Raw genomic sequence first — 11457 nt, forward strand, 5'->3', positions numbered from 1 at the left:
TTTGTTCGAAAAACTCTCCTTGGAACTGAAAATAGGTTGAAGTTAAGCAGTGTTCTATTAATGGGAAGAAGTTGGCAGGAATTTCCTTGGAATTCTTGATGATATTCAAAGTATCCTGGACTGGAACATTGGTAAACAGTGAGACTACATCAAAACTCACCAGGATATCATTAGTATTTATCTTGATTTTTGTGATCTTATTCACGAAATCTGTTGAATTCTTGATATGGGAATCATTGAGACCAGTAAGTTTCTGGAGGGGTTTGGTGAGATAGCGGGCTAACTGGTAGGTAGGTCCCCCAATATTGCTGACAATAGGGCGTAAGGGCACTGATTTCTTGTGGATTTTTGGAAGACCGTAGAGTCTAGGTGCTGAAGAATCTTGAGGGGTTAAATACTTGATAGTTTGAAGAGGGAGACCTGCATTTTTCAGAAGAGAAGATGTTTTTTTCTCTATGCTGGATGTTGGGTTGCGTTTGAGTTTCCTGTAGACTTTTTGGTCTGAGAGTAAACTGTTGATTTTACTGCAATAGTCTTCCCTGTTCATAACTACAGTAGCGTTCCCTTTGTCTGCTGGTAAAATTAAGATCTTGTTGTTTTGTTTCAGACCGTGGAGAGCGTTCGGCGTTCTTCTTTGTTTATATTTTGTTTGGGAAGTTTGGCTTTGCGTAAGATGTTGGTTGTTCGATTTTTGATGTCATTGCTTGACTCTAAAGGACCAGCTGATCAATTAAAATACGCTGATTGGCTGGATTCAAGCCTCGTCCCCTACTCCCTAAACACCATCTACACAAAGGGGGGGGAGGGGGGCATATAAGGACTACCTTTACCCAAGGGAGCTCAGTATCAGAGTTCTCAGCCCTGATGATGCAAACTGCAACGTTTGCGAAACGTCGGTATATCGCTGATTCAAGACACGGCTCCATTCCGGAAGCTATACCTAGACATTGTATCAATGGCCGTGAAAGCCTCAAATCTAGCATAAACAAAAATATTTAATTAAAAAAAATGTGAATGATCAATTGATTACGGAAACACTGAAAATTTTACCAAGGTCGATTTTAGATGATGACAAGCATTTTCTCGAACAAGAATTATTTATGGACCATCGTCACCAATTAATTTTACTCATTATACAAAAATATATAGATATTCGTTTAAAACATGAGAGTAAAATTTTGCAAAATCAAAACCAAAGAATACATATGCTATATAATAAGCTCACTATTTTTAAAGGTCAATGACTTGTTCAATATTTTTAAGTATATTTATAGAAATACTATTGATATTGAACTTTTATACGGTTTAGTGTTTGATTGTATAGTATATTTTATAATAAATACTTTACAAAATCTGAAAAACTGAAATTCTTAATGAGAAAAAATCCATAAAGTATTCTGATAAACGAAGTTATCAACATGGTTTACAGGTGATTTCCACCTGGGAATCAGGTATCGTTTTGGTACGTTTTTAACTTGGTTTTCACCTGACAATCACCTGTTTATCATTTGAGCTGTTTAGTACGGTATTATTATCTCATAGTTTTTATGCTAAGAGTTTTAATTCAAGTAAATAATTATTTATGTTTTAAACAGACATTAAATAAATAACAAACAATGAAAAAAAAAGTTTCGAGCACTGGATTTGAACCAAAGCACTGGATTTGAACCTCAGCCAAAAAATTAGAAGGCGGCGCCTGAATCACCACAGCCATTGACATCATCACTACGCTTTGATTAAAAGTCGCATATCATCATCACCTCCTCCAGGGCTTTAGTTTAAGATTGAATTTAATTTGGAGTTTGGTTTAATGAGTTAACCTTAAGTTAAAACTTACTTTTTAAACTTCTGTAAGGTTTCAAGTGTAGATTTTGAACTTTTTACTTCCAGATTTTCAACTCAATTAGAGAACGCTAACCGTGCATGCGCGGCTAGACAAGGATAGAGGGGGCTCATATGCAGCTTTTTCTTTCTATTCCTCTATCGCATTCACTTACAGTCCACCTCCGTTACTCCCGCGTTCTATTCTAGTAAGTCTATGGATATTGCCCGCGAGCAATCGTCCATTTTTTTCGCCGGCCGCGGCGAGTCGTATGGGCCGTGGCACACAGAAAAACTTAAGCAGTAAGACGTAAGCAGTAAGCAAATTGACCAATCACAGTCGTTAATTCTTCTTACGGTCCAAGAATCAACGACTGTGATTGGCTGATTCGCTTACTGCTTACGTCTTACTGCTTAAGTTTTTCTATGTGCTACCAGCTTATGTCCCGCTTGCCGCGTCGCGCGCTCTGATAATCTTGAAGCCGCAACTAGCCGCGATCGTCATTTGCGTGGCCCGCTCGCGGCAAGGGGAAGATAGAAGGCGTAGCTCCCAAGAATCGATCGAAATGGGCAACTAACTCTGAGCTCTGTTTTACAACATATCTAAAGCGCATCAAAATCGGTGAGGGACAGTTCTATCAGTTCCCTTGTCAAACACGTACAATGGAAAGAGAAAAATTGAGTAAAAGAGGGAGCGACAGAAATCTCTTTACAAGTAACCTTTCAGAAGTGATACACACCGATTTTTTCATCTTTTAAGAACTGATGCAGAACCCAAAAGATAATAATTTATGCTAAAAAAAGAATATGCAAAATGCGTTGTTTGCGAGATATTTTATCATATCTTCTTTTATAATTGAAAATTTGAAACACCGTGTATAGACAATATTGAGCTATTTTTTTAGCATAAATTATCATCTTTTGGGTTCCTGCATCAGTTCTCAAAAGATGAAAAAAATTGACGTGTATCACTTCTGAAAGATTATTTATTAGAACAAACGGGAGGGGTAAGCTCGCGTCGCAGGGGGTGAGTGGGTTATGTTTCGCCCTCGGGAGAGAGCTTGGGAATTGACCGGTCCGGATGTCGCATTTTGTACGCGCGGCATGTTCTCGTGCTCGTTTGTTGGGGCTGCATAGTCCCGATTGCACTCGATACACGCGTAACGCGTCGCACGTGTTTCATCACCCCTGCTTTTCACCACTCACAGGAGGCCCCTCTATCTCTCTGTCTCTTTCTCATCCTCTGCCGTTGCAGTAAATGATTTGTCTCTTTGCGGCTTCCGAAACAGCTACAACTTTGTACATGTTCGTTCGCTATTCGTCATCCTCGGCTATTGTTCCGATATAGACGGCCGATGGGCCCGAGACACAGATTTCTATAGCCCCTACAATCGGCTTGTAAAAAATTGAGGAAACGAAAGCAACGTTTCGGCGATTGCGAGCTTCTCACGAATCGCATCTCACTGGAAGCTTTTGTCACTACAAGGAACAAAATATCATAAAGATAAGAAATAACAGGAGGAGGGATATTCCCCTCTTGGCCTGTCTAAGCAGACGTAAGAGGGGAACAGTAAGGGCCTTCACTAACAAATTGTCGTAGCCGTAAGACATATCATAAAAATTGATCAATTACAATAAAATATTCATAAAAATAGCGACCTTACAATTCGACGATTCTCAACGTGATTGGTCAATTCTTATGGTACGTCTTACGTATTGTTATTGGCAATTTGTATGTGAAGACCCTAAGCGCTATATTTAGTGTGGTCTACCAAAGGACATAAAATACAAAACGCCATATTACTATGGCCAAGCAATTGGCATACTTACTCTCACTACCTAAAAAGTTTTACACTCCTTCCTGATATTTCTTACCTCCATGCAAAATACAAAGAAAGAAAATAAGATAAGACGATTGGACCTCTCTCCAGAGAACGACAAGCTCAACGAGAGGAACGCGGCGCTCCCTCCGCCGGGAGGACCATTCTAATTTCACCCCCGCGCGTTTCCCCACGCGAGGACACGGCTGGACTTCGAGAGCGGACTTGGTCCGCTTATTTTCGCAACGAGGCGCGAAAGCCGCGCACGAGGCTGCCCCCAAGCTGCTCACCCTCGGCTTTGTGAACCGGCTGTTTCACCGACCGACTAGCCGGCCGGTCGACCGCCTCACCTCGTTACCGTTCTTTTTTCGCGCTACTGAAACAAGAAGCTGGCATCAGGACGTCGTTATAACGCGAGAGCGTCCACTTTTCCTACGTCCTCTTCCTCCTCCATCCGCAGCGCCGATCCCCATCCTCCCTACCTACCCCCTGGAAACGGCCGTCGGACGTGGTCCTTGCATGGTGCGAATAAAGCTCTCCTGGAAACAAACAGGGACGAGCCGGCCTCGACCGACAAATTGACACCCCCGCGGTGCACGCAGCGTATGTACGGGCGAGCCACGGTGTCCTGTTTCCCAACTCGAGGATGTTGATCCACTTTAGTTTGCTAGTTTGCTGACTGCAGAGAGACTCCGCGCAGCCCGTAGGTGTTTTTATTTCGAGGGGGCATGTGAAGTATCGCGGCGCTCGGTTAAAGAGGATTTCTCCCGCCCGACTACGTCGGGGTGAAAATAGCGCGAGTATGCTTGTATGTGTGTGTGTGTGTGGTTTGTTCATTAACGTCGTGCGAACACGTTGAGATTACTTGAAACATTAGTGATCACGGTTTAATCGACGTATGGTACAAAAAGAATTGTCCTCTTTTTCCGAAAATATTGAATTTCGATCATTTTTTTTACGAGTCTGCTACGTTAACGCAAAAAGTATTCAAAGTTCTCTCTTGTTTGCTGGAGAGTAATTCCGGCAGACGCTTATACTTTAATCAGAGTTATACCGTACATTTCAAGGTTACGTTTACGTAGATCGTTTACGTATTGCCTGCGTGATGTATCCACGGTCTCTTTCATATAAACAGTATAAACTGGGTGCGTGTGTGGAATACTGTAAATCATGTTAAAATGTGCAAAACAGAATAATTAAATCATGAAATAATTATATGTTTTAGGTATTGATTATAAAGGATTATAAAGGATTAAAAAGAATAAAGAATACGAAATTTTCCTTTCATTATATGATAAATTGATAGATTTAACTCTGAATATAAGAGTATATGCACTGTGAACTCTAACTTTATTATGAAATAATGCTTATAAATTTACATTAAGGCTCCTTATATTTGGTCATTTTGAATCTGACGTCAGAAGCGAGGAACAACATACTGACGAAAGTTACGTGTCGTTTCTAGATAAAGATAAATATAGATGAGAAAATATTTGAGACTGTGTATTTGAACATACTGATAAAATTATCCGAAAAATATCCCTTTGCCTTGACGATTAATAAATAGTCATGTAATAAATGATGAAATAAAGCATGCAGACAAAACAGATTCATTTCATCATTTCACCATTTATTACACGACTATTTATTGATTATCAAGGGAAAGGGATAATCTTTCGGACAATTGTACAAATATGCTCAAGTAATCTCAAATACTCTTTCTTCTATATTTATTTTTATTCAGAAATGGCACGTAACTTTCGTCAGCATGTCACACATTCCTCGCTTCTGACGTCACAAAATCGACATGGTTAGCAAGGTACAAGGAGCCTTAAGATTCTAAAGGTGCATAGAAAAACCAGTATGATTGGCTCACACAAAAATCTGGTTCTGTAGTTGCTGCAACTACAGAACAATTACTGACTCCGCTGATATTGCAGTAGTGACGATATCTTGTTGCTCCAATCAGAATGTATCCATGGTAAATGTCGCCCTAACCGACTCCTTATTGCCACAGCTAGATCACGCGCAACTACACTGATGACTAGTTGATGTACCAAAGTAACTGAGTCATGTCAATCACACACATTATCACTACACAAAGATAACCAGGTCGGTGCACACACAACTATGCTGTTTGCAACTAAAGCTCTGTTAACTATTCAACTAACATCTATTTTTTTCAAAGAATTTCCTAAACTGGTTCACTTGATGCAATAAATTAGAGTGTAACAATATATACTTGTCTCGCTCTAATTTATTGTACCACCTGTACACCAGTTTAGTCCTTCGAAAGAGAACAGGCCTTAAGTATTTATATTTATGTGCATCATATCTTTTCTTTCCGTGCAAAATAAAAATATAAACTTTTCTTGATTGATGTTTGTCAAAAGTAAGTCATATAATTTATGCATAAACCCCTAACTCTGACTTTAATTACATAACGTCACATGTGCATTTAACATATATCGTATCGCGCTTAGAGCGATGTGATTCAGTAAGAAAATTCCGTATCATTTTCCACACATTCGCAGTCTTCCTTCGCGCTGGTAAAGAATTCATGAGGCAGCACGACGAAGTCATCATAATCGAGCACTCGTCAACTTCCGACTTTCATTTGCGGCGCTACGATCAAAGAGATTCAGAAGAGATCGCCCTTCAGGAAAGTGCCTTCGGGGTTCATATCGATCGAGAGTTTCGACACGGGCGAGCGTCGCGACTGACAGAGATATAATGTACGTTTATTAAGTGGCAGTCACGTGGCACGCGCAATGATACAACGATATCAGTTTTGTACCCGGACACGATTCCGCCACGTGTCACCCGACGTGAGCTCGGCGCTCTCGCTTTATTGCGACAACGATACCCACACCCCTGCCGGTATCACCGGCAGATCGCAATCACGTTTGGCTTCTGCCATTCACGTACAATCATAATCGCAAGCGTGAATCTGGACGCAGCGCGCACGAGGAAGACGCGAGTCAAGTGACACGCATCCCTCCCGAAAAACGAGGGAGTTGAATTAAAATCTGAATCATTTTCCCTCACTCATCGCTGATCTGCATTCAATGCTTAATAAAATGCTTAGATTTTGTTGATCACAAAGAATACACGCGCGGAATTGATGAGAAACTTTTAAATCTTTTGCTACAATAATGAAAAATGGTTTGTCCTATACGGAGAAAAAGACAACTAAACATAATTCATTGTGTTAACTACTTTTTCTTTGCTGCAGGAACCAATTTCCTTGCTAGGATAACAAGAAAATCTGCTCAACAAAATCTGCAACAAAAAAGTAGCTAACGCAGCAAATTATGTTTAACTGTCCATATATAGCAAATTAGTTTGTTGTTGCAACAAATCCTTTTTTTTCCTTTTCTTTCTACACTGTAAAAACTGATGTGTTAAATTTAATATTTCATGTGTCCCAAATCATCCACTCTCATTTATGTGTAAATTTAACACAAAACAAATGTGGTAAAAAGTAACACGCATAATATGGAAAAATTAACACAAGAATTTAACACTTGAATACCGTCAGGAATCACAGTTTGTGTTAAATTGACATATATGTAATGTTAAATTAACATTTGAGAAAAGTATTAATCTATGGTTTTGATGAAATGAAAATGTTAAATTGACATAATCTATATCTGACATATTAAATATGTCAATTTAACACAACCTATGATTCTTATTCAAGTGTTAAATTCTTGTGTTATTTTTTAACACATTCGTTAAATTTACACATAAATAAGAGTAGATAATTTGGGGCACATAAAATGTGTTAAATTTAACACATCAGTTTTTACAGTGTATAGATCATCGTGTTTATATCTGATAATGTGTTGTTATGATCGTTGTCTAGAAAAATTTTCCAGTCATTAAAAAATATTCGGATAGCACACATGTCCAAAACTAGGGCAAAAAATATCTTTAAGCCGTCTTTAACCCGTCAAGACAAAAGACGTCTTTATGTCGTCTTAAAGATGTCTTAAAGAGATCTTACGTCCCTGTTTTGGACATTCTGTCCATTCTGTTTGCTATTTGGGTATAATTTATAATTTAAAAAAACGCGCGCAGGATGCTACAGAGCATTTTTTTAGGAAAAATGTCAAAATAAAAATGGAATAAATTATTTGAAATTATTTGGAATGAATATTCTCGGTGCGCGATATACAGCATGAGTCTATATTTTTATTTATTACAAATTTTTGAGAGCCTAAATGCAAAATTAGACTCTGTAGCACTCTTGCCACTTACGCAAGGAAGAAACAAAAAAAAAAAAAAATTCGATGAACGAATATAATGTCGGTAAGGTGAAATATGAATAGGTCAAGTTGCAAATATAACGGAAAGTGTAGCCCAGCTACAATAATTTTCAGTTGTTGCGCAAGCGATGCATTGGTATTCGAATGTATGTATGAACGCATAATTACGCACACAGAACGGTATTTCGCTCTCTCGCTATACGAGGTCTCCAAAGTCAGATTTGATCTTGACTACTACAGATCCTTACAGTTTTCCCACGCTAGTGCGACACTCACTGTAACAATGTCCTTTCGCTATAGCGTGCAATATAAACATCGTTATGTACATTGCAAATCCGAGTTTGTTATTCTTAAACGCATAAACGTGTAATTGAATCTCTTTTCATACGTCTCTTGCGATTTTAAATCACGTCATTTAACACATTTATAATGTATAAATTAGAATTTTACACGTTTGAACGTGTTAAATGACGCGCTTTGAGACGATAAGAAACATGTAAAAATAGATTTAGCCAATTACATATTTAAGTGTTTAAAAATAACATACTTGGATTTGCAGTGTAGTTTTTTTGCTATTATCCATACTTTGATTCCGGTGAATATGGTAGCTTTGAAACTGCTTGTTCAACTCGTAAAGTCTTGACGCCCTGACACGACTAATACAATCGCGATATTATTAATTATTTACCGATCGGTAATTTTAATCGATATTTAAAACTCAACAAGATGTTGCTTTGAAGTGTGTGTGTATGTGCTTAATTATAAGCTTAATTTTATTAGTTGCTTTTATATGTAATACTTTGTTGTAATATTATATTAATATAATTATATTATAAACTTAATTGTTTTCCTATCAAACATTCGTTATACGAAACAGATACTGTGACGCATTGATACATTTGTACTTCATAAAATTTTCCATTTATTGAGAATTAATTAAATTAATTAAATTTATTGTGAAAATTAACATATAAAGAATATACTATTACTCATGGCCTGGTCTTTAATTTCAAAACGGCCTGGTCTTTAATTTATATTAATTGCGTAAGATAATCTTTTTATAACTAGGATCTAAATAACATTCCTTCTAGTGTTCTCAATCGTCCAAAGATTATTGCACCAAAATTACGTTACTGGACTATCTCGCTACTTGCTGATAAAATGTTTCCGCTGCAAGATTGACATGTAGCCACAACTTTACTGAGATATTTCAAATGAGAAAGAGCGGGATAACTTCAAGGCAGACAAGTTTTTTCAACAACAAATGCGATCGTGGTGAAAGGGTGAACAATGAGAGTAAAACTAGACCTGGAAACCTTACCTAAGATGGAAACGTAATGCAAATTCCTGCTTTGTGTTTGACAAATTTACAATCTCCTATCTACAATCGGCCTTCAATGTGGCTGTGTTCACATGTTCTTTGTTACGATTTATGACGATTTGTCGTGATTTATCTGCCGTGTATGTTTGCTTCGACGTATCATTGACCTACAGGTAATCTTTGAGTTAGAGAAACTTTGAGTTGAATATAGAGTTGTTCAAAATGCTTTTTTTGCTTTTTTTGCTTTTTTGGCTTTTTTTGCTTTTTTGACTTTTTTTGCTTTTTTGGCTTTTCTCAAAATCAAATATCGGGAACATTTTTAGAGTAAGGATAAAAAGCAGATAATTCCGAAAAAAGGAAAAGTGTTATTAGTAGACATTACACATTGAGAGAAAAAATATTTGAAAGATAAAAATATTTATATTTATTGGATATTAACATTTTTATTACTCTCTTTATACGTGTATACTATTACTAATAAACATATTTTTATATTGAGAAAAATATTTCTTGCAAATGAGAAAATATATATATTTTTCTAAAGCGCGCGCTGTTGCTTTCCATGAAAGCATAAAAAATAAAATATTGTTTATTCTATTTGAACAAAAGAATTTAGATTTAACATTAAACTGGGTCTACAATGCGAACTAAATCTTAAGTTTTAAGTCTGAAACCTTAAGAAATTGACCAATCACTGTTAGTTATTTTCCTCATACTTGACTGTTATTTAACTATTATTAGCTGCAATTTTTTACAGCTTCAGAGCCTGTGCACAAGAACATCTATAACATGTTAAATTTATGGATTTCTTTGTGTCTTTATTTAAGTTTAATTTGGCGTACAGCTATGGCCATTGTATTGTCAGTATTTAACATAACGTAACATGTTATGGATTTCCTTGTGGCTCCAAGGCCGGTTCTACAATACATATGTCGGAATCTAATAGCGGAATGCAATCAATGATTTATTCAGTAGAACTCGTCTAAAACAAAACAAATCCTCTGATTAGCCCATTCCGACGTCCGACAGCGACATACGACGTATTGTAGAATCCAGCCTAAGAACTAAGACAGAGAACGAGACGTAAGTGTCGTAGTCGTAGATATAAAATAAGATAGAAAGAAACGTGAACGTAAAGCTAATAGTCTTTTATGATTTATATTTACGTTTTTCTCTGCTTTACTTTATGTCTACAACTACGATGCTTGTGTCTTCTTTGCCTTAGCCCTAAGGCTTAAGGGAATACTGAAAACTTTACCGACAGAACACTGACATTTTTCTGCAAAGTTTACGTCGTATTGGTTACATAGAATTACAAATGCTTTTACGCAATAAAAGTACGTGCAAAGATAAATTGGAGCATTTCTCGATATGTGACGAAAACAAACAAAAAATTTTTAATGTAAAATCTCAATCTGTCAGCTAGTGTAATATTTGCCTAATCCAAAAGTTTCGCAGCTTGTACATGCTGAAAGTGTGGATACTCCAAACAGAAAAATTTTGAAGAACATTGCTCTACTTTCATATCTGCCTTTGAAAATTTAAAAATATCGAAAAAATTTGCAGAAAGATTTCTACACATATATAGTTAGGTTTTCCGTTGAATATGGTAAAACAAAGCAACACATATTCATATATATTCTGTATATACAAGAAATACAAAAAAGATAGCGTGATTATGTTAGTAACGATCGTCCCTGCATTATCGACATTGCTAGAGTTCGTCATCGACTCCCCTTAAAGCTTAAGTTTTATAAGGGTCAAGTTTTCATTGTAGACTCCGCTTAACATTTCAAAACGTTTTTTTTTTAATTCTACTGAAAATCCATAGTATATATAACTAGTATCGTATAAAGTCTATGATCCATAGTATAACGTAACTAGTATAATAGACTTTTTAGAATTTTAACATAAGTAAATATTGTATTAGTACCTATATATTTTTCTATTTTTCAAATATTTTTTCTGTTGGTATACAACGTGTCCTAAAACAACCTTCGAAGGTCTCGTGAAGGCATAGTACGGATTAAGTAGGTGAACATAAAACTCCTGTACTATTTTACGATATTCACAATAATTATCGAAATATTAATTGGAGATTTGTGAATCATCTCGTAAGATAAATTTTTAGTTATTAATTAGATAACATATATATCGCAAACGACCATTCACTAATCTTTAATTAATAATTAATCTTCTTTAATTAATAATTAAAATGTATAAA

The 11457-nt window shown here is 36.5% G+C and overlaps 1 protein-coding gene across 3 annotated transcripts in view; it reads right to left on the bottom strand.

Annotated features, from left to right (window-relative positions):
• Nucleotides 1-11457, bottom strand: part of LOC116848431 — a 230144-nt gene that overhangs the window by 99569 nt on the left and 119118 nt on the right. The window lies entirely within an intron of this gene.

Source organism: Odontomachus brunneus, unplaced genomic scaffold (assembly GCF_010583005.1).
Source record: "Odontomachus brunneus isolate Ranch 3 - 2012 unplaced genomic scaffold, Obru_v1 Obru_scaffold_095, whole genome shotgun sequence".
Classification (NCBI taxonomy): domain Eukaryota; kingdom Metazoa; phylum Arthropoda; class Insecta; order Hymenoptera; family Formicidae; genus Odontomachus; species Odontomachus brunneus.